The sequence below is a fragment of the Equus caballus genome, chromosome 2 (assembly GCF_041296265.1).
Source record: "Equus caballus isolate H_3958 breed thoroughbred chromosome 2, TB-T2T, whole genome shotgun sequence".
NCBI classification, from domain to species: Eukaryota; Metazoa; Chordata; class Mammalia; order Perissodactyla; family Equidae; genus Equus; species Equus caballus.
In genome coordinates this window covers 61,152,190-61,173,415 of record NC_091685.1, presented here as the reverse complement: position 1 = coordinate 61,173,415, position 21,226 = coordinate 61,152,190, and the positions used below count along the sequence as shown (strand labels likewise).

The 21,226-nt window shown below is 38.4% G+C and overlaps 1 protein-coding gene across 10 annotated transcripts in view; it reads right to left on the bottom strand.

Moving 5' to 3' along the window:
- Positions 1 to 21,226, bottom strand: part of PPP2R2A (protein phosphatase 2 regulatory subunit Balpha) — an 83,451-nt gene that overhangs the window by 49,140 nt on the left and 13,085 nt on the right. For 2 of the 10 annotated variants that reach the window (XM_070256439.1, XM_070256450.1), the window contains exon 1: positions 3,408 to 3,626. The exons of the other annotated variants lie outside the window; for them this stretch is intronic. The gene's annotated coding sequence lies outside the window, so the exon portion shown is untranslated. Of the gene's footprint in view, positions 1 to 3,407; positions 3,627 to 21,226 lie in introns of those variants that run through there. 10 annotated transcript variants of the gene reach the window in all.

Below are 21,226 nucleotides of genomic sequence, written 5' to 3'. Positions count from 1 at the left end.
TTTCCAATCTACATTTTGTGATTATCTGTTGTGTGAATACAATGCAAAATTGGAAGAAAGAAGAATGGTTTGTAAGTTATTGCAGTAGCCTAAGCAAGAGATAATGATGGAATAAACTGAGGTGGCAGCCATAGAGAAATGAATGAATTCAGAACACATTCTGAAGATAGCACTCCCAGAACTTGTTGATGGACAGAGGTATCAAAGGATGATTCCAACGTTTTGGAACCAAGCCCAAATGGAGGAAAGGCAGTGCCATTTACTGGGGAGAGATGGGCCAGAAGAAAGCAGGTTTCGGTTAAGAAAGGAGGCAGAAATTCCATTTTCACATTTCTGGTGCTGATTTCAACCAGACACACAAGTAGAAATGTCATATAGGCAGCAAGACAGATTTGAAGGCAGTTTAAGGATGGAAGAGGAGATACAGATTAGGCTATCATCAACTAAATGTGACTTCCTAGTGAGTGAATACAGATAAAGAAAACAAGAGCTCTGGGGCTGGCCCCGTGGCCGAGTGGTTAAGTTCGCGCGCTCCGCTGCAGGCGGTCCAGTGTTTCGTTAGTTCGAATCCTGGGTGCGGACATGGCACTGCTCATCAGACCACGCTGAGGCAGCGTCCCACATGCCACAATTAGAAGAACCCACAACGAAGAATACACAACTATGTACCGGGGGGCTTTGGGGAGAAAAAGGAAAAAATAAAAAATCTTTAAAAAAAAAAAAAAAAAAGAAAACAAGAGCTCTGGTCCGAGAACTGAGCCCTGAAGGTCTCCTACACCTAGCACTGAAGAGGAGGAACCAGCCAAGAAAGGAGACTATGCAGGAACTGCTGGTGAGATAGGAAGAGCTTTTCTGGAAGGCAGGCAAAGATAGTGCTTCTCGAATGAGGCAGTGATGAATTGTGTCAAAAAGTGCATATAGATGAAGTAAAGTGAGGGCTGAGAATTCAGCTTAGATTTGACAACATGGAGATTTTTTGGGTGACTGCAACAAAACTGGTTTCAGTGGATTACTCTTCCTTAAAACAAAAGCTGTTTTCTGTAGCTTTATTTTACAGTTGTCAGAAGGAGAAGCAACTCGAGTTGAGCTGTATAGGCTGAAAGCACTGACAGCCTGAGATTTGGCTTATGAAGGGTATCCTCTCTAATTCTGCCATCAATGAAGATTTCCTGACTATTATATGCCTTGGGTTATTCTGGGAAACAGAGGGTTAAACAAATAAGGCCCTAAAGCTGACTCACCATGCTTCCCAGATGCTGACTTCTCACCTGGCTGGGTGTACTGAGTAGTATGCTTTCAAGAAAAATACTAGAGGGGCCAGCCCCGTGGCTGAGGGATTAAGTTCACACGCTCCGCTTCGGTGGCCCAGGGTTTCGCCAGTTCAAATCCTGGGCGCGGACACGGTACCTTTCATCAAGCCATGCTGAGGCCACATCCCACATGCCACAACTAGAAGGACCCACAACTAAAAAATACACAACTATGTACCTGGGACTTTGGGAGAAAAAGGAAAAATAAAATCTTAAAAAAAAAAACAAGAAAAATACTTGAGTGATACATTTTGAGTCATTCCAACTCTGAAAAATGCCATTTTGTTGCCCTGCCACCTATTTAAGATTCTTAAGTTATAACAGTTTTTCCTCAGTTCTCTAGATCCCACTCCCCCATCTTTTAGCACAGCAGTGTCCAACACGGTAGCCACTAGCCACATGTAGCTATTTATTGAGCACTTAAACTGTGAGCTATGAAACTCATAAAATGAATTTTCTTTATTTAAATTAAACCTAGCCACACATGGCTACTGGCTACCACTAACTGGACAGCACAGTTTTAGCACAGAAGACAGATGCAATGTCTATCTGATACACCTTCCTCTGTAGGTAATCTGTTTCTTCTCTGGATACTTGTACTATTTATTTCTATATCCTAAAATTTAAAAATACACTAGGCTATTCCTAGGTATGGATCTCATTTATTTTGATTGGTATGCACTTTAGTTATCTGTAAGAGAATAATATTAACAGGCCCTACCACATGGGGGTTGTAGAGAATTCTAAATGAGTTTCAACTCGCCAAATACTTGGAACACAGTAAGTGTTTAATAAACGTTAGCTCTATTCCATAAGCCCTTTTGACCTGTTCTCTCTGGCTCACAAAAGTTTTTACTGTTTCTCTGACTTTCTTTTATCTGTTTGCTCCAGCCTGTCATTCTGAACTTTTATTACGCATTAGATCTATTCTTTGTTTCCTACATTTTTGTCTACAATCTTCATCTTACTTTTTCCTCCAAATTGTGGGAACATTTCTACAGCCCTGCTGCTCCCTGCCTTCAAAGAGTCAATAGCTGAGAGTCACAAATTTCACTTAAGAACTCCTTCTTGCTCTCTGATTTTTTTTTTTCTCCTTGAGAAAGTTAGTTGTTCTTTAAATTTCAACATTTTCTATTGTTTCTTGCAGTAAATCTAACATAGGAAATCAACTGCTCACACTGGTCACCTTTTTTTAAAGTGACTAATGCACATACTGAGTCTGCATCTGTCTCTTTCTCTGTATTCAACTTCAAAGAAAAAGTTCTATGTTTATGTAATACTAGGAACTGAGTTGGGTTCAATCAGAAAACACCTAGAACCAAGTTCAAATCCTTTTTATGCGGAGCAGGTTAAATTGTTACTTCCTGTATTAGCTCTCAAATGCCGTCTAACAAATTACTCCAAATTTAGCAGCTTAAAACAATAAACATGTATTATCTCCCAGTTTGTGTGGATCAGGAATCTGTGTGGCCTAGCTGGGGGCATCTAGCTCAGGGTCTCTCAAAAGGCTGCAGTCAGTTTCTCAGCCAGGGCCTCTGTCATCTCAAAACTGAATGGTGGAAGGACCTGTCTGCAACCCGAGCTCACGCACACCGCTGCTGGCAGGCATCAGAGGCCTTCACTGGCTGTTGGCCAGAAACACCAGCTTCTTGCCACAAGAGTTCCATAGGGAAGCTGACAAAAGGGAAAATGGTTTTCCTCAGAGCAAACGGAAAGAGAGCAGCCCAACACAGAAGTCGAAGGCTTTTTGTAAGCTAACCTTGAAAGTGACAACCCATTACTTTTGCCATACTTGTAGAAGCCAAGTGGTTAGGTCCAGCCACACTCAAGAGAGGACCAGGTACAAGAACATGAATACCAGGAGGCAGGAATCATTGGGGGCTATCTTAGAGGCTGGCTGCCACAATTCCTTGGTCAGCTTACAGCTTCAGCAATATGTGGTCAGGGACAGGGAGTTTCAACTTTGTGCTTCATGGTTAGTCTATCTCCTGCAACCATGGTTAGCCAGCTCCTCTCCACTGGTCATACTCCCCTTGGTAAGAACCATCCTGAGTCATTTAGTCTTTAATCTCTGCTTCAAAGTACAAAATATCATACCAATCAACTGTTCTGTGGACCATCCTCAAATTCTAGCTCTGGCTGCTCCAAGTAGGTCCCTTTACTCACATCCCAGGAGGGCTTCTCAACCACATAAATGAACACGGAGTCAGGCAGTAAGAACTTCTCTCACTATGTTCTCATTTGTAATGTTTCCTGCCAAAATTCTTTTTAGTTTAGTTATGGCACACTTCCAGGGTTTCCAAGGAGACTGGACTCTCCCCATTATGCTTGTTGGTCATTTCAGTGTGTGTTTGTCTGTTTGTTTTAACACACAGGATTAGATCATCCTCCTCCACCGGAAGTCAACACAGCTATTTATTTAAGTAAAGCACTTTACACATTCTTTAAAAGACTCTGTTTTGATAAATATGACAGGAAAGGCTTGTTGGTTTTCTTAGCCATATAATTCAATTCTATTGTTGGATAAAACAAAGATGTTTTAATCTACATCATCAATTCCCAGGATATCTTCTACTATGGTAATTTAACTAAATTTTACTGATTTCTAACAAATGCAATGTCACCAAACTTAGTTCAGTTTAAGATGTGACTAATTACAAAACTTAGTAAGCACAGAAACACTTTAACAATATATCTACAATTTGAAAAGGAATGAGACACAGCTGCTCAGCGAGATGAACTCAGCAGGATTTCACACGGTTGCAAAATAGTCCTTACAACTATGTGCCCAGTAATGGGCACCTAGCACTGTGGAATGGACATAGTACTTAATCAAAGAAAAAGCTTAAGTCAGAATACCAAGGGTATTCTCACTCACAAACCAAAATATCCATTTTTGGTTAACAATGGAAAAAAAGTTTCCTATACCATATTACTCCTCTATGCCACCCTTATTTCCCTGAAGATTATTTATTCATCCTATTTCCTTAGAATACTAATAAAAAGAGTAGGAAGAGAATCAACAAAAACTAAGTCAGATGTCAACAAATTTTCTGATCTGATACTCAGGTACAGAGTGCATAATCTACTGGATAACCAGAATTCAGGTTCTTTGTCCTCTGCTGATGAATATGTGGGAAAGAGAATTAAGAAGGGAATTAACACAAATATGTTAAGCAGACACAAGGCCACCACATACTGCTACACGGGATCTAATCTCCCCAAGCAGCCATCCTGTACAGACATATTTATAAAGCAGAGCACGTGAGGGTTAAAACCCTGTATCAGATTTCTAGGTGATATGTTCTTAGTCAAAGAAAAGGGATTTTCAAACATTTCAGCACTTAAGGAATAAAATTACTTGTTATCTCAGCAAAGTTGTAGGATACAAAATGGACACACAAAAATCAATTCCATTTCTATTCAACAGCAATGAACAATTTGAAAAGAAAATTATGGAAGCAATTCCTTTTACATAGCATCAGAAAGAATATTTAGTAATAAACTTAATCAACGAGGTGAAAGGGTTGTACACTGGAAACTACAAAACGTTGCTGAAATAAATTAAAATCACAAATAAAGGGAAAGACACCCAATGTTCATGGACTGGAAGATTTAATATTGTTGTCAATACTACCGTAAGTGATCTACAGATTCAGTGCAATCCCTGTCAATATCCTGACAGCATTTTTTGCAGAAATAGAAAAATCCATCCTAAAACTCATATGCAATCTCAAGGAACCTGAATAACTGAAACAATCTTGAAAAAGAACAAAGTTGAAGGTCTCAGACTTCGTGATTTCAAAACTTACTACGAAGCTAAGTAATCAAAATTGTGCGGTACTGGCATAAAGACAGACATACAGACCAATGGACTAGAGAGTCCAGAAAAACACACTGACCCTTCCACATACGGTCAAATGCTTTTTGACAAAGTCTTTTCAACACATGGTGTTGGGAAAACTGGATATCCACATGCAAAGGAATGAAGTTGGACCCTTACCTTACACCATTTATAAAAATTAACTCAAAATGGATCAAAGATCTAAACATAAGAATTAAACCTATAAAACTCTTAGAAGAAATCACAGGGAAAAAGCTTCATGGCATCGGATTTGACAATGATTTCTTGAATGTGACAATGAAAAAACAGGCAACAAAAGAAAAAAATAGATAAATTGAACATCAAAATTAAAAACTTTTGTACATCAAAGGACAAAATCAACAGAGTGAAAAGGCAACGCAGGAAATGAGAGAAAATATATGCAAAGGATATATGTGATAAGGGGTTAATATCCAAATATATAAAGAACTATAACTCAACCACATGAAAAAATCCAACTTGAAAACAGGCAAAGGACTTGAAAAGATATTTCCCAAAAGATATACAAAGGGCCAATAAACATATGAAAAGATGCTCATCACAGCTAATCATCAGGGAAATACAAATCCAAACCACGAGTTACCACTTCACATCCATTAGGATGGCTATTATCAAAAACAGAAAATAACCTGCGTTGGTGAGAATGTGGAGAAATTGGAACATTTGTACATTGCTGATGGGAATGTAAAATGGTGCAGCCAATGTGGAAAACAGTAGGTTGGTCCCTCAAAAAGTTAAACAGAATTACCTTATGATCCATCAATTGCACTTCTGGGTATATACCCAAATAAATTCAAAGCAGGGACTCAAACAGATATTTGAACACCAATGTTCACAGCAGCATTATTCACAACAGCCAAAAGATGGAAGCAACCCAAACGTGCCTTGACAGTGAATGGATAAACAAAATGGTATATACATACAATAGATTATTCAGCCTTAAAAAGGAAGGAAATTCTGGCACACACTACAACATGGACGAACTTTGAAGACTGTTATGGACTGAATGTTTGTGTCTCCCCAAAATTCATATATTGAAGTCCTAACCCTCAATATGATGTTATTAGGAGGTGGGGGCTTTGGGAGGTGATTAGGTCATGAGGGTGGAGCCCTTTATAAAAGAAACCCCAAAGAGCTCTCTCATCTCCTCCTGCCATTTGAGGACACAGCAAGAAGAAAGCCGTCTGTGAAGCAAAAGTGGGCCCTCAGCAGACACAGAATCTGCCAGTGTCTCGATCTTGGACTTCCCAGAACTGTGAGAAATAAATTGTTGTTTAGGCCACCCAGTCTATGGCAGTTAGTTATGGCAGCCTGAACAGACGTAAGAAAAGGACATTATGCTAAGTGAAATGAGCCAGTCACAAAAGGACAAATACTGTATAATTTCACAGAGTAGTTAAATTCAGAGACAGAGAGAAGATTGAGAGTTGCCAGGGGCAGGAAAAGCACGTAACGGGGAGTTACTGTATTGGTATGGAGTTGCAATCTGGGAAGATAAAAAAGTTCTGGAAATGAATGGTGGTGATGGTTGCACAACAATGTGTACATACTTAATGCCACTGAACTGTACACTTAAAAGTGGTTAAAACGGTAAATCTTACGCATAATTTATCACAATAAAAAATTATTTGTTGTCTCCCATAAGAAGTCCCAAGGTAGGGCAATTAAATCCATGATTAGTTAATTCACTAGTTTATTTCATCAAGGATCCAGGTTCTTTTTATCTTTGTATTCTGACAAAAGATAGGTACACACAGTTGGGAACTAGGGCTCTTACTGTGGGAGAAAAAAAGATACAAATACAGAATGCGGGAGGTAAAGAAGAATTCTGTGGTAGTCAACCTAAATTGGCAGATCAGTATAAAGTGATATTTTAGAAATTTTATCACAGAGTAATGTCAGTCATATACAAAAGTAGGTAGAAGAGAATAGTATAAGGAATTCCTGTGTACTCAGTACCGTGCTTCAACAATTACAAATTTATGGCCAATCTTGTTTCACCTATAAAGCCATCCCATATTATTTTATGCACATCTCAGATATCAAATTATGTCACCCATAAATATTTCAGAAAGTATCTCTAAAAGGTAAGACTATCATTTTTAATATAATCTAACACCATTATCATACCTGAAAAAAATCAATAGCACTTCCTTAGTATCAAATATCCAGTACATGGTCAAACTTCCAATTGTCTTATGTCAAAAAAAACTTTTCAGGGGCTGGCCCTGTGGCCGAGTGGTTAAGTTCGCACGCTCCGCTGCAGGCGGCCCAGTGTTTCGTTGGTTCGAATCCTGGGTGCGGACAAGGCACTGCTCATTAAACCACGCTGAGGCAGCGTCCCACATGCCACAACTAGAAGGACACACAACAAAGAATATACAACTATGTACTGGGGGGCTTTGGGGAGAAAAAGTAAAAAATAAAATCTTTAAAAAAAAAAACAAAACTTTTCAACTGTGTGAATTAAGATCCAATAACATTTTCAAACTACAATTGCTTGATATGTCTTTCAAATCTTTTTAAATCTACAGGTTCTCCCTCTATTTTTTCCTTGCTATTTATCTTTTGAAGAACAAGGTACTGTTGGTTTGTCCTATATGAACTCATGATTTAAAAAGAAAGCAAAACCCAAAAATCCCTCTAATTTTCTAGCTCTGTCTAGACAACCATGACAGGACCTAGAAATAATGACATTCCAGTCACAAAAAACACACTTAGCACATAAAATGGTTTCTAAATACCATTCCCTACTAAAAGAACCCAAGGCTTCTTAAAAAACTATTGATTCCAGATCTGAAGCAGTAAAAGTACAATCTGAAACATCCTATGTCAGAAAAGCAGGAGCGATCAAAGACTGTGACATATAAAGGGGACATGGGAGGGACTTGATGTGTCTCTCAACCGCCAAATTTAGGACAATTTGAGCATCAAAAGGAATGATGGCAAAGATTGGGTGGCATTAACAGACTGTTAACACACAGAATGAGAAAAGAACCTAGGAGAGGCTGGCCCCGTGGCCGAGTGGTTAAGTTCGCGCACTCCGCTGCAGGCGGCCCAGTGTTTCGTTGGTTCGAATCCTGGGCGCGGACATGGCACTGCTCATCAAACCACGCTGAGGCAGCATCTCACATGCCACAACTAGAAGGACCCACAACAAAGAATATACAACTATGTACCGGGGGGCTTTGGGGAGAAAAAGGAAAAAAATAAAATCTTTAAAAAAAAAAGAAAAGAACCTAGGAGTCCACAGTGATACCAAAAAGGAGAGGAAGGGGTGGAAGATAAGAAAATCACCATTCTGCATCCACCAATGTAAGAAACGCCTCAGCCAAGGGCCATCAATGAATCCTTACTAATTACAAAGGGGAAAAAAGGTTCTTTTTTGAGAAATCTGGCAGACACTACATGACCAACTGATCAAACTAAGAATTATCAATACTGGGACAAATTTACATTATTTGATGCACCAGGACGTACACATTAAACACACTTATATAATATGTCTTGACCGAAATATTTAACCTGGATTTAATTATGAGGAAACAGTTGGTGAAATCCAGAAAGTGAGACATTTTAGGAGATGATAAGCCTTGACTCTTCAAAATTAAGAGAATGCTTGACTGGATCCTGGATTGAAAAAATTTTAAGGACTGTTTTTCAGCCAGTAGGGGAAGTTTAAACATGGTCTGTGTAATAGAGAACATTTCTGTATTAATGCTAAATTCCTTGGGTATGATAATGGTATTGTGGTTGTGTTAAGAGAATATTCTTGTTCTTGAGAGAAATATTTAGGGGTAAAGCGTCATGCTGTTTCCAACTTACCTTCAAAAGATTTGGGGGCAAGAAAGTGTCAGTGTGTGTATAGCTGAGAGAGCAAATGTGGCCAAATGTTTACAATTGGTGAATATACATAAAAACAATTATAGTTGTATTTATTTTTCAACTTCTCTGTGGGCTTAAAATTTTTCAAAATAAAAAGTTGGAGAAGGAAAGGAAAGAGGGTGGGAATAAGAGCAGCTCCAGATACATTCTCATACACTGTAGCAAAAAAAGAAGAGCTCTTTCCTGGGTTTCTTTTTAAAGGGGTGTTGAGATTTTCATGGAACCATCTCCCTGGGCTCCCGCCCCCCACAGACAGCTCTTCATATTTCATTGTATAGATCTAATATCTGTCTGACCTCATTTCATATTTAGCTTAGTCCTAAAACCATGAATCCACCTATAATGAGGAAAAAAAAAAGCCAGAATGGTCTTTTCCCACCTAGCCAGTATGAAAACCAAGATCTAAGCTGGCATGTTTCTCCCAAACTATCAATGAGCCAAATAATCTCCCCTATTCTAATCAGGCTATATAGGGCATTCATAATTGGGGAAAGGGGAATTATGACTTAAAAAGGAGACGCAGGCCTATTAAAGTCCCCATTAAACAAGATACACCAAACCAAAGCTGAAGATTTTAATTGTTACTGCTCTGTTACTACTCTAGAACCTATTTCATTCTGCATTAAGCAACATTTCATCTGACAATGAAGGTCACATAACACTTTTATTTTTTAATTTCCTGAAGAAAATATTGATGTTAGGTGCAGCTGAAGTGGGAAGGAAGGAGCATTGAACTAGGGAGTCAACAGGCCTGGGTAAAAGTTCTAAGATTTACAGCTGTCCTAGAGACTAACTGTCCCTGCCAGTGGCCATTTCCCCCTTTCTGCTTTTAGTAACAGAACACCCCAGCACCCTACTTCCCCCAGCAAAAGCACACACAGAGTTTTGAAAGAAAATTAGAGGTTACACTTCTCAGGCTCTTCTAAGGCCATGTGACCAAGTTCTTAACAAGGGGATATGAGTGTAAAATTTCCATGTCACATCCTTAAAAAGAAGCTACTTGCTCTCCTTTCTTTGTCTCCCTTCCGTGGGCTGAACACAGATGTGAGCCAGACTGAGCCCTGTAGACAAGAGTAATCTACTTCGGAAGGGTGAACACTAAGACAGAAGAAACTTAGAATTTGGATAATCTCTGGCAAAAAAAAAGCAGCTTATCCACTTGGGACTCCTCTCTACCACTGGGTAGTTACATGACGGAGAAATAAGCTGCTAATTTTTGGAACCATTGTGTATTTGGGTCTCTTACAGCACCTTGGCCTATAGTTGCTTGTGTGACTCTGGGTACTTCCCTGGGCTTCATTTTACTGGTTCACAAAACTGGGAAGAATAATATGAGTGCTATTAACTTCTTCTTCAGCTTACTGTATTTCCTATTTTTTAAAAAACTAAGTATGTATATGCAGTAAAATATAAACTTGAAGCTTCAAATATTTTAAAATGGGATGATGTGAACAAAACCTTGCACAATTTATCTACCCATTCAACAAATAATTACAAAATGTCCACTAAGTGCCAGATGCTTTTATGTACCTGAAACTATTCAGGACGCTACAAATAAAGCGGTAGAACAAAAGAAACGGAGTTCATTCCTTTGTGCACGAAACTTAAAAATTCAGAGGAAGCCTACAATAAGCAAGCCAACAACAAATAAACAAGATTATTTCAAATAATAAGAAAGGAATTTGAAAAAGAAAAAAAAAACCCCTAACATTAAGCATACTCTGGGGTTGGAAAGGAAATCAGTTACACAGGGTAGTCAAGGCTGTGCAAAAATCTGCGTAAAATATTCCAGGTTAAACAAGGCAAGTTCAAAGACGTCAGCAAGAACAAGACAGCGTATGTTCATGGACCATCAAAAAAGCTCCCATCCCTGGAGCTACTGGTGAACAAGGGGGAGAAGGACAGAAAACATCTTAGCGGTAGGCAGAAGCAGTCTGGTATTAAGCACACAAATGTTCTATTACTTCTATCAGGGGATGAGTGCTCCTGATGAAAAAACAGAGAGAAACTATTACTCCCTTAATTCTGTCTTGGTTTCAGGACAAATGATAGTCCCAAAAGAAAACTATGATTTTAGCTGCCTTGCAATCATTAAGTGTCTTTAATCTTACATTCTACTTATGAATGTCTTTAGTCTGAGACAAACATTTTAATTAACTAAAAGAGAGTTCAGGAATAAAAAACAAAGTCATTCATATCTAATAAAGCTAAAGTTTTCTCTGATATGATAAATATATGAACAAATTTCAATATGTATTCAGTCAATAAATATTTCATAAGCACCCACTATGTATGCCAGACACTGTGGCAGGTGCTGAAGATATAGCAGTAAATAAAGACCTGGTCCTTGTAGAGTTTAATAAATCAGAATACATTTCAAAGTTTAAAACCGGTGATAAATTTTTTAAAGCCTCTGCTTTTGGCTGACTCTCTAATGCCTAAAATTTAGGTTTGAAAATGCAAGCCAGTGTCTTTTATTTTAATTTCTCTCATTTTTTGCTGTAGTTGACAAAAAGAACTCCAAAATTTTCCAAGGCTTAGTATATTAAGAACAACTGTACACACTAGAATTTAGATCTAAGAAAACAACTAAATCTACTTTCATATAAAAAAAATTACCAATATGAATTCTGTGAATTCTCCTGTTCCATGGCAGAGAAAGTGATTACTAAGTGTTGTGGGACATGAAGGAAAGGGAACTATAAATATTTTATTGATCCACTTGTTAAACATGGAGATTCAAAACACATTCATTTATCTCTCCCCTCTAGATCCCACTAAAATGACAATAAATGAATAAAAATAGTTTAAGACAATAAGAATAAAGGAACATGCAGAGAAAGAGCAGAAGAAAGACAGCAAGAAGTGCGCTGGAAAAGGGAAAGCAGTCAACTTAACAGAATAAAGGAAACTGACACCTAACAGCAGGTGGAAGGGGGCTGCCAGGAAGAGGCAAGCAGATTCACCCTGTAGACCCTGAAAAGGGTCAGGAAAGCATGACAGTGAGGCTTGGGGCTCAAAACACGGCTACTGGTTGAAATTTCTATATAAGATACAGAGAAGCCCCACTGTAAAGGAGAGAACTACTTTACTTTCTGAAGAAACTGAACCAGAGAAGCTATCAGTTGGAGCTGAGGCTGATGGCGAAGCATCAAACTGAAAACAAGATTAAGTGAAAGGATGCATACTAAACCATGAGCTGCTTAGCTACCTTCCAGGATCTCAGAATATAAGCAGCCAGGATTGAGTATGACACACACCCCCCCCCCCCCCAACACACACACACTTCCCTCTGAGACAGGACACTGGAAGTTCCTTCTCACATTGAAACAGCGAGAGTCCTTGGCTCATCACTTTACAGTGAAGCCCAGCAGCTGATGGGCTCTGCCAGTGAACAGAGCATTTCCAATCTACTTTTTAGCACCTCATTCTTAAATGCTGATAACCAAGGATCACCAGATACTGCAGTCTGCTAATACAACTAAGAAAAAAGGAACTCAAAGGAAATGGAATGCCAAGATGAGAAAATTTTTTTAAAAAGTAATCTCAAAGATACTCTGTTTATAAAACACAGGTTGCTGAAAAAGGAACACTCCAAAGAAAAGCTCTTAAAAATACAATAACTGTAAAAACTGTAAACTGTAAAAATCAGTGAAAGAGTTGGAAAAAAAATTGAGGAACTCTCTCAGAACGTACAAAAAAATATAGAGAGGACAGAAAATAGGAAAAGAAAAAAAAATTAGAGGATCAGGGCAGAAAGTCCAACATCCACTTATTTTTTATTTTTTAAGATCTTTTTTTAAATTTTCCTTTTTCTCCCCAAAGCCCCCCGGTTCATAGTTGTGTATTTTTAGTTGTGGGTCCTTCTAGTTGTGGCATGTGGGATGCCACCTCAGCATGGCTTGACGAGCAGTGCCATGTCCAGGCCCAGGATCCGAACTGGCGAAACCCTGGGCCACCGAAGCAGAATGCGCGAACTTAACCACTTGGCCGTGGGGCCAGCCCCCAAGATCCATTTAATAGGAGCTCCAGAAAGAACAAATAAAACAGAGAAGGAAAAAACGGAAGAAAATGAATCCACAAGTTAAAAGGGCCCAGTGAGTACTAGCCCAGTTAATGAAAAAGACCTACCCAAAGGTACATCATCCAGAAAGGAAAAAAGAAGAAGAAACAGAATGGCATCAGGCTTCTCAAATGCAACACTGGACGCTGGCAGACAAAAAGAAATGTCTTCCAATTTCTGAGGAAAAATGATTTCCAATAACTAGCCAAACCTGGAAGTGTGAACGCAGGATAAAGATCTTTTCCAGGCAGACAAGATCTCAAAAATTGTACCACCCATGAAATCTTTCTCATGAAATCCTGGATACTGTACACCACTAAAATGAGGGAATAAATCAAGAAAGAAAAAGACATGGGATTCAGGAACAAGGAGATCCAACACAGGAGAGGCAAAATGAATTCCCATGATGGTGACCTGAAAATAAGAACGAAGGAAAATCCAAGGAAAATAACTGTGCAACAAACTTAGAAAAGACCCAGCCCAGACTTAAGGAGCATTGGAGGGATAGAGTTCAAGGTTAAAGTGACACTAAGAGAACATCTGACGTGCTTCAATACCATGACAGAAGACACAGTCTCCTGTCAAAGGATCTGAGGATGATTTACTGACAGAGTCACAGGAAACAAAACAAATCACTCCAGACCGAAACATGATGGAGAACACCGGGGGAATGCTGACAGGTTTATCTGATTCTTTTCACCATGTAGAAAATTATATTGAAAGGTGCAGAAAGAAAACAGCGACAGTAGGTTAAACAAAACAAAACACAATGGAAAAACAAGGTAATTATTAACTCTAGAGAAAACAATGTTAAAGAAGAAAGGATATAATCGTAATTCATTACCTGGTAGTAGTGAACATGATGTACACTCTTGTACTAGCTTCCTATGACTACTGTAACAAATTCCCACAAATCTGGTGGCTTAACACAACACCAATTCATTCTCTTACAGGTCTAGAAGCTAGAGGTCCAAAATCTGTTTCACTGGACTAAAGCTAAGGTGTGGGCTAGGCTAGCTCCTTCCAGAGGCTCTAGGGAAGAAGCTGGTTTCTTGCCTTTTTGAGGTATTGGAGGCCACCCGCATTCCTTGGCTTGTGTTCCTTTCCTTGCATCACTACAACCTCTTTCTTCTGGTGTCACATCTACTACTTCCTCCTTAGATCATCTTATCTCCCTCTTTTCCTTATAAAGACCCTTGTGATTACATTTAGGGCCTAGGAGGATAATTCAAAATAATCTCCGTATCTCAAAATCCTTAATTTAATCACATCTCAAGTACCTTTGCCATATAAAGTAATGCTCACTCATTCCGGGGGTTAGGATGTGGATATCTTTCGGGGGTACAACTGAAAGGGAGTACAGCCTCCTACAACTCTGAACACTGGTTTAAACAGTAATAATGGTATAACTATACTGAGAAAACAAGGGAGGAGCTGTAAGAAGGGCAGAATAGACCTCAAGTCTTAGCTACCATTTACATCTGAGGATGTCTAAAATTGATAAAGAATTGGCTATGTGAGTACACTGTTTACAAACAGGACTGTATCTGAAGAAAAGTTTAGGGAAGGGGAGTCAAGGTAAGGATAGGTGAAAAGCACAGAAACTGTTAACTTTCCTCACAAGCATTTTGAAACTATTGACTTGTACTGATAAAATAACAACCTAAAACAAAAGTAACATTAGGTGGCTGGGGGGAGAGAGAGAAATCCTGATTGGAGACTGAAATGGTACCTCAAGGCAAACACAAAATCAAAAACATAAAAATTAAAAGGGTACCATTTATACATATTAAAAACCTGTGTTAGGTTATGAAACAATCAATTAAGGAGTTAAGATTTCAATTCCTAAATTCATCCTTTTCACAGTACTGGGGGGGAATCTAGTTAAAAAGGCAAACTACTTAGCAAAAGTAAATCTTTATGTACAGTAAAATCTTGGCCTGAGCCAAACTTGAAATACAAACACAAATTTAATCTAACAATTAGGCATGGCTAACATGTAGTACTATGATGCAAACTGCTTTTTAACAGCTAGCTCCCCAGGAGGTGTTTATTCATTTATTGAACAAACGTTAACTGATGTGAGAACAGCACAATGGATCTATTCAGTCCATCAGAAATTTTCAGTAAAAGAATTAAGATACTACCCTACCTGTTCTCTCCCATAAAAAGGCTGTAAGCTGTCTTCTCACTCTCTTGAGGTGTAGAGTGCAGACCATCAGAACAGCAGTAGCAACAACATGGCCATCAATGGAGCTGGTAAGAAATGCAAACTCACAGGCTCCAGCCCAGACCTACATTCAGAATCATGATCTGCACTTTTGCAAGATTCCCAGGGAATTCCTCAGCACATGAAGCTTGAGAAGTACTGGCTGTTTTGACAACAAAACACAGCACACTTCTGAATAAGGAATCAAAGAGAGAAATAAGGGTGTTCATTGGTACAAGAAAATTTGCTTTCTCTTCAAGACTCCTGTAGAATTTTTTATGGGCTCTACATATATTCATCAGCCTACTCAGGTCCGGTAAAGGGTTCAGATCATCACAGAAACATCTAAGGAGTGGGGAGAAAGAGTAGTGAGAAAATATTTATAATGTAAAAAAATATCGCACTCACAATGATGCCTCAGGCAACAAGGGGAGGAAGGACAGGGCTTTTTAGAGCCTCAGCACTTAAGGGTCAGTACTTCGATTTCCTGAGATCACACTTTCAGGTGGCCCAAACTCCACTCCCACCTGGTAGGGAAAAATGAAACTACTAGGGAAGGACACTCTGGGCTCTAGCGCATGTTCAAAGTCTCCCAGCCTCACTCCCAAATTACATTATTCTTGAGAGAAGATGTAGAGTATACAATCATAGGGAAGAACAAAACACTGGAGGAACTTGAGGAAAAAAGGAAAATGAGATAAAAAATAAAAAAGGAACAAGCTTGAACTTTTGTTGCCACATAATAGTTTTAAATTAGTCAAATTAATAGTCAAAGTTCCAGGCCCTAGTCTAACCCCAATTCTGATGAAACTACTCTTCCCACTTCTCTCTTTGGATTTCCCACTCCCAACCCAACAAAGTTACAGTTGTATTCATTAATGCAACATACACTTATTGAAAGTGCCTATAATCTGCCTCAAATTTCAAAAACAACTAGTTGATCTTCGTTTGTGGACTCGAACAGGCTTTTATTCTTCTGTTGTTAATCTGTTATTTCTGTCAATCATGCATTAAATAACTAAATAACTGCAGTGAATAAATTTTCTGAGCATTTAGTATGTATAAAAACTAAGCACTCATGTACACTAATCCTTGAAATAACACGGCAAGTACTATTAATTATCCCCGCCTACAGATTTTAAAAAACCTAAACATAGTAGTACTCAAATGTTTCCTTACCCTCTGCCCTCCTTTGCCTGTCAAAAACAAATGAAAAATCACTTCATTTAGAAAGCCTTTCCCATCTACTCCAGACCCAAATTATTTCTTCTTTGAGCTTCCATAAAACTTTCCTCAGCTATAATATGATTCAAGGGGGAAAAGGGACTATGCTATTACAAATGAATAAGAACGACAAGCATCTCCAAAGAACAAACAAAGGACATGAACAGAATCCACACACTTAAAAACAGTAAAACAATTAAGCAGGAAAGAATTTTCTGAATGGTAATATTTTGCCAGTCAACAAGTCAGGAAATGGGCACTCGCATTTACTGCTGGAAGAAGAGAAAATCAACAACTTTCTCAGGCAATTTGGTAACACATATCATAAGCCATAAAAAAAGACGACACCTTTTGACTAGCCATTCCACTTCTAGAAATATACCCTAAAGGAGTAAGATTCTCACAAGGATGTTCATCATAAATTTATAATAGCAAAAATCATAAAGACTGAAATAGTGAGACATGATTTTTTTTGCTTACTTGTGGACGTTCTGAAGTCAGAAGAACCAAGGTTCAACCCCTGGATTCCCCACTGACCAACTCTGTGACCTTGGCTAAATTACTTTACATAATCTTTAATTTCCTCATCTATAAAATGAAAATAATAATAATACCTATCCTCAGAGGCTGGTTGAGAAGATTAAATGAGAGAATACATGTAAAGTATTTACACTAACAGTTAGCTAAGTTTCTTGAGGACTTATTTTAAAAATATATCAGAGGGGGCCGGCCCCCTGGCCGAGTGGTTAAGTTCTCGTGCTCCACTGCAGGCAGCCCAGTGTGTTGTTGGTTCGAATCCTGGGCATGGACATGGCACTGCTCATCAAACCACGCTAAGGCGGCGTCCCATATGCCACATCTAGAAGGACCCACAACGAAGAATATACAACTATGTACCAGGGGGCTTTGGGGAGAAAAAGGAAAAAAATAAAATCTTTAAAAATATATATATATATCAGACATTTTATGTTTATATTCAGGAAGCTATTTTTCCTTAAAGAATAAAAATTCTTAATAGTAACAATTACCACACAGGAAGAATTTAATGAAGCTGCATTCTCACCAACTTGAGCAGTATACAAATCATGACATTTTGGCCTTTTAAACAATGTTAACAAAATTTCCAAGAAATTCAGTTAAGAATTAGAGATGGTACACATGTGAACAAAAGGACCCATTTGTTTACTGAACAGTCAAAAAGACACATTAGGAGAAAAAAAAAAAAGACACATAAGATGTTTAGGATCTAGGGGTCGGCCCCGTGGCCGAGTGGTTGGGTTCGCGTGCTCCACTTCAGCGGCCCACGGTTTCGCTAGTTGGGATCCTGGGCACAGACATGGCATCACTCATCAGGCCATGCTGAGGCAGCATCCCACATAGCACAACCAGACGGACCCATAACTAAAAGTATACAACTATGTACTGGGGGGCTCTGGGGAGAAAAAGGAAAAATAAAATCTTTAAAAAAAAGAAGATGTTTAGGATCTAGCCTACCTTATAACGTTTATTATAGTCCTAATTAAATAATCACCAAAAAGACCTGGTCACTTCACATACCATCAGGAACAGTAAGATTCAATTGGAGAAAGCTCAAGGTCTAATTTAATAAGGGATAAGACAGGGATAAGACACAGACTCCAAGCATCATAGAACCAAAACGGTTATTTTTAAAGACTTGGATATCTTAGAAATTAATTACTATAAATTTTACTTAGTTTTAGTCACAGTCCACTAATTGTATATCTAGGTGCATATCCCAAATGTGTATAACCTTCTCAGCAACTCTTCCGACTGAAGCTATGGAAATCATAGGCCAGTTACAAGAAAATGGTAGATATTTGGACAATTCATCAGATCCTCTCTAACAAAGGGCCTATGGACCTTGTCTATCATGGATTTCTGGAATATATTTTCCCATTTTCAAACCTAAAATGATGAACACGCTCTGTTAAATTGAAAACATATACAAATATAAAATACTTCTGGACAATATATAAGAAATTTGTGATCGTGTCTCTGGGGAATATAAAATCTTGGAGAATGGGGTAAGAGGGAGACATACTTTCACTGTATACCTCTTGTTGTATTGTTTGGATTCACCACTGCATGTGTGTGGGTGTGTGTATATATTTAAACCTAGTTAGTAAAAGATAAAAATAGCTGCCTTATATTTAGTTTGTAAGATGTGCAAACTAGATTTGCGTAATATTGTGGAGAAAGTCAGATGTAGGGTGGTGTGTGTGATAGAAGTATTGCAAAACAAAAGCTTTTTCTTTTATAACCATGAGTTTTTTACTGGCTCTGGAAACTCACTTAAGAAAGGGAATCCTACTCTTGGTCTCTCCTTGTATTTTTTAGTAAATTTACTATTTCTTCAAATTCAGTGTACAATTCACAGTACTGTTCGACCATCAACACTATCTAATCCCAAAACATTTTCATCACCCCTTACAGAAATGCTGTACCTACTGGCAGTCACTCCCCTTACCCCTGCCCCCCAGCAGCTCTATCAACCACTAATCTACTTTCTGTCTCAACAAATTTGCCTGTTCTGAACACTTCACATAAATGAAATCATACAATATGTGGATTTCGTGACTGGCTTCTTCACTTAGCATAATGTTTTCAAAGTTCATCTATGTTGCAGCATGTAGCCGTACTTCATCCCTTTCTATGGCTGCATAATATTCCATTGTTTGGATACACCATCTTTTCCTTATGTACCATCAGTTGACAAACAATTGGTTTGTTTCTACTTTTTGCCTATTACAAATAATGTTGCTATAAACGTGTACAAGCTTTTGTGGACATATGTTTTCAATTCCCTTAGGTATATACCTAGAAACAGAATTGCTGGATTATACGGTAAGTCTATGGTTAACTTTTTAAGGAACTGCCAAACTGTTAAAATTAAAGTTTTGAAACCTGAGACAGAGGACAAAGACAAAAAAGGCTTGTAAGCTACCACAAACATTTACCTGGAGAAATCTCTAGTAATACTATTCATTAATCAATTCAATTCACAACCGTTTAAAACCATCAAAAGGCGTATTTGTGTCTTAGAAAGACTTGAGATATATGTGATTTTTTTTTATTTAACCCCAAGGAACAACTAAGTACTTGTACAACAGCACCATCTCAAAATCAGGCAGCATCATGTCAACTGGGAAAAGGGAAAAGAATTTACTACTCACATTTCAGCATTACCTGTAATTTTTTTTTTTTTTTTGAAGCAGATTAGCCCTGAGCTAACATCTGCCGCCAACCCTCCTCTTTTCGCTGAGGAAGACTGGTCCTGAGCTAACATCCATACCCATCTTTCTCACTTTATATGTGGGACACCTCCCATGGCATGGCTTGACAAGCGGTGCATAGGTCCGCTCCCAGGATCTGAACCAGCAAACCCCGGGCCGCCAAAGCAGAACATGGGAACTTAACTGCTGCACCACTGGGCCAGCCCCTCCTGTAAAATTTTTACATGGAATTAGGCGAGGATCTCCTAGTAACATAACAGCTTAATATCAAAAGCCACCAAGTGTTATGGAAAATGCTTATTTTAATAAAACTGACCTTTTTAATATACCTAAAGTGAAGGAACCATGTCTTCTATTTCCTTCACATTCTCCACAGTACTTGTCACTCAACATACACCTGTTGACTTGTGGATGAATAACTACGGTCTCACATTAATTTCACCCCCTTCCTATGAGAACCAGAGATTCAGACTTAATCAAACAGTATTTTTTAAAATTGAACCACACAGAAGCAAGGTGGGAGCCTAAAAAGTAGACAGAATAGTTCTACTAACTCATAATCTTAGACCAACTTTGCTCTTCACATACAAAATGACAATAACGTCTATCTCAAAGGCTATTTTAAGAAATGTGACCTTGATCATTCCTTATCTACAATTTCATTAGAAAGAAATACAATGCAGTTATCGACTTTCCCTATTATGCTGAAGACTTTGTCTAATTAAAACATATATGAAACAACATACAGATTGCTTTATTGTTAATATAAGAAGTTTTACAGTAATGAAACACTGACTTACAAAATCCACAAGATTTTCTGTTTTTAAACCGGAAACTGCAAAACAAATGAGGTGAAACTTTGCTCAAAAATCTGGATTTTGTCTAATCCTATCCTGAACGAGTCTACGAAATATAGTAATCCAATTCTAATTTTCAAACTGTTGTTTCAAATCTAGGATAACACATTTATCTCCCAGCAGTACCAATCTGTATTCTTAATGTCCTCTAACCGATACCTTCATGTTCTGCCTAAGGTTCTTCCTGTGCACCGCCAATCACTTATAGATAGTACTTATGCTGTTCCTTCTCACCGAACCCCAACCATATATAAAAAGATTGGAGCGGACAATAGTTAAGAGGTGGAAGCAACCTAAATGTCCATCAACGGTTGATGGATAAACAAAATGTGGCATATGCAGACAATGGAATACTATTCAACCTCAAAAAGGAAGGAAATCCTGTCTACATGCTACAACGTAGATGAACCTTGAGAAAATGAAATAAATCAGTCACAAAAAGACAAACACTGTATGATTCCATTTGTATGAGGCATCTAAAGCACTCAAATTCATGGAAACACAAAGCAGAACGGTGGATAACGGGCTGAGGGGAAAGGAG